Genomic DNA, 3,563 nt, shown 5'->3' on the forward strand with positions numbered 1-3,563 from the left:
TGAGAAAATAAAGACTAAAGAGTTAGCGTTCCAGAAATACAAAAAATCTCAAGTAGAGGAACACGGGGAGGAATACCGGATGAAACTGAAAGAAGCCAAGAGAGAGGTACGTCTGGCGAAGGCGCAAGCGGAAGAACAAATGGCTAGAAATGTACGGAGGGGAGACAAAAACTTCTTCAGGTATGTTAGTGAAAGGAGAAAGACTAAAAAGGGGATTGTGAGACTAAAAGATACAGCAAAACGCTATGTAGAAAATGATGAAGAAAAAGCCAATTTGCTAAATAGATACTTTTGTTCTGTTTTTACTGAAGAAAATCCTGGGGAAGGACCGAGAGGGACTGGCAAAAGTACACCTGAAAACGAAGTGGATAGAGCACCGTTCACGGAAGAGAGTGTATATGAACAACTTGGAAAGCTAAAGGTGGACAAAGCCATGGGGCCGAACGGGATCCACCCCAGAATACTGAGGGAACTCAGAGAGGTTCTGGCGGGTCCTCTTAAAGATTTGTTTAATAAATCCTTGGAGACAGGAGAGGTTCCGAGGGATTGGAGAATGGCGGAGGTGGTCCCTCTTCACAAGAGTGGGGATAGGGAAGAAGCTGGAAACTACAGGCCGGTAAGCCTCACTTCGGTTATTGGAAAAGTAATGGAAGCCATGCTGAAGGAAAGGATAGTGAATTTCCTGGAAGCCAATAAGTTGCAAGATCCGAGACAACATGATTTCACCAAAGGGAAGTCGTGCCAAACGAATCTCATTGAATTCTTTGACTGGGTGACGGGAGAATTAAATCAAGGACATGCTATGGACATCATCTACTTAGATTTCAGCAAGGCTTTTGACACGGTACCCCACAGGAGGCTCTTGAATAAACTAGAAGGGCTGAAGATAGGACCCGAAGTGGTGAACTGGATTAGGAACTGGTTGACGGGCAGACGCCAGAGGGTGGTAGTGAATGGAGTTTGCTCGGAGGAGGGAAAGGTGAGTAGTGGAGTGCCTCAGGGATCGGTGCTGGGGCCGATTCTGTTCAATATATTTGTGAGTGACATTGCCGAAGAGTTACAAGGTAAAGTTTGCCTTTTTGCGGATGACACCAAGATTTGCAACAGAATGGACACCCCGGAGGGAGTGGAAAACATGAAAAAAGATCTGAAGAAGCTGTAAAAATGGTCTAACGTTTGGCAATTAAAATTCAATGCGAAGAAATGCAAAGTGATGCACTTAGGGAGTAGAAATCCAAGGGAGGCGTATGTGTTAGGTGGGGAGAGCCTGATAGACACGGACGGGGAGAGGGATCTTGGGGTGATAGTATCTGAGGACCTAAAGGCGATGAAACAGTGCGACAAGGCGGTGGCCGTAGTGAGAAGGTTGCTAGGCTGTATAGAGAGAGGTGTGACCAGCAGAAAAAAGGAGGTTTTAATGCCCCTGTATAAGACGTTGGTGAGGCCCCACCTGGAGTATTGTGTTCAGTTTTGGAGGCCGTACCTTGCGAAGGATGTTAAAAAAATGGAAGCGGTACAAAGAAAAGCTACGAGGATGGTATGGGAGTTGCGTTCCAAGACGTATGAAGAGAGACTTGCTGACCTGAACATGTATACTCTGGAGGAAAGGAGGAACAGGGGTGATATGATACAGACGTTCAAATATTTGAAAGGTATTAATCCGCAAACAAATCTTTTCCGGAGATGGGAAGGCGGTAGAACGAGAGGACATGAAATGAGATTGAAGGGGGGCAGACTCAGGAAAGATGTCAGGAAGTATTTCTTCACAGAGAGGGTGGTGAACGCTTGGAATGCCCTCCCGCGGGAGGTGGTGGAGATGAAAACAGTAACGGAATTCAAGCATGCGTGGGACAGGCATAAAGGAATCCTGTGCAGAAGGAATGGATCCACAGAAGCTTAGCTGAAATTGGGTGGCGGGGGGAAGAGGGGTTGGTGGCTGAGAGGCTAGGATGGGGGAGGGCAGACTTATACGGGGTCTGTGCCGGAGCCGGTGATGGGAGGCGGGACTGGTGGTTGGGAGGCGGGAAATACTGCTGCACAGACTTATAAGGTCTGTGCCCTGAAAAAGGCAGGTACAAATCAAGGTAAGGTATACACATATGAGTTTATCGTGGTCAGACTAGATGGACCGTGCAGGTCTTTTTCTGCCGTCATCTACTATGTTATGTTACTATGTTACTATGTTAGTGCAGACTCCATTGAGTGCATGGCCTTCCAATTCATATGTTCATTTGAGGTAACTTCGGCAATTTGCAAACACTGCTCTTACAGCAAGCTGAGCTGTGCATCCATTGCCGATATCTTGGTGGTAAGGTTCGTGATTTCAGTTTTAATATCCTTTATACCTGTTGTACTTTTGGTTAAGCAAGGTGGAGGTATGATTCAGCTGAACCACTACCTTGGGCCATGTCTGCATCAGACTTCTCAGCATTGAATTTAGTCATGAATGGTGGCACCGGCTTAGATCTTTTAGGGGTCCTTTTACTAAGGTGTGCCAAAAAATGGCCTGTGCTGGTGTAGATGTTTGTATTGGACGTGTACAGGTCCATTTTTCAGTGCACCTGCAAAAAGGCCTTTTTTTGGCCGAAAATGGACATATGACAAAATAAAAATTGGTGCACGTCCATTTTAGGCCCGAGACCTTACTGTCATCCTTTGACCTAGTGGTAAGGCCTCATGTGTTAACCGGGCGGTAATGGTCTATGTGCATACAATGACGATTACTGCCTGGTTAGTGCTGCATGCCAGAAAATTTCCGGTGTGCTCAGTGGACACGTGTAAAAAATGAAATTACCACCTGGGCCACAAGGTAGCTGGGCAGTAGTTCAAAATTGACGCATGGATATGCATAGGAGCCTATCCAGCTGATTTTCAAAAGAGATCGCCGACCATCTTCCGACACAAATCGGGAGATGGCTGGCGATCTCCTGAAGTCGGCCAAATCGTTATAATCGAAAGCCGATTTTGGCCTGCTCCAACTGCTTTCCGTCGCGGGGCCGGCGAAAGTTCAAGGGGGTGTGTCAGAACAGTAGCGAAGGCAGGACAGGGGCGGGACGGGGGCGTGCGTTGAGATGGCCGGCTTCGCCACATAATGGAAAAAAGAAAGCCGGCCTTGACGAGAATTTGGTCCACTTTATTTGGACCATTTTTTTCAGGTCCAAGTCCCAAAAAAGTGCCCCAACTGACCAGATGACCACCGGAGGGAACCGGGGATCACCTCCCCTGACTCTCCCAGTGGTCACTAACCTCCTCCAACCCTCAAAAATACAACTTTAAAAACTTTTTTTGCCAGCCTCTATGCCAGCCTCAAACGTCATACTCAGGTCCATCGCAGCAGTATACAGGTCCCTGGAGCAGTTGTGGTGGGTGCAGTGGACTTCAGGCAGGTGGACTCAGGCCCATCCTCCCCACCTGTTACATTTGTGGTGGAAAATGGGAGCACCTCAAAACCCACCCGAAACCCACTGTACCCACATGTAGGTGCCCCCCTTCACCCCTTAGGGCTATGGTAGTGGTGTATAGATGCGGGGAGTGGATTTGGGGGGGGGGTTGGGGGGCTCAGC

This window comes from Microcaecilia unicolor, chromosome 9, assembly GCF_901765095.1.
Source record: "Microcaecilia unicolor chromosome 9, aMicUni1.1, whole genome shotgun sequence".
Taxonomy (NCBI): Eukaryota; Metazoa; Chordata; class Amphibia; order Gymnophiona; family Siphonopidae; genus Microcaecilia; species Microcaecilia unicolor.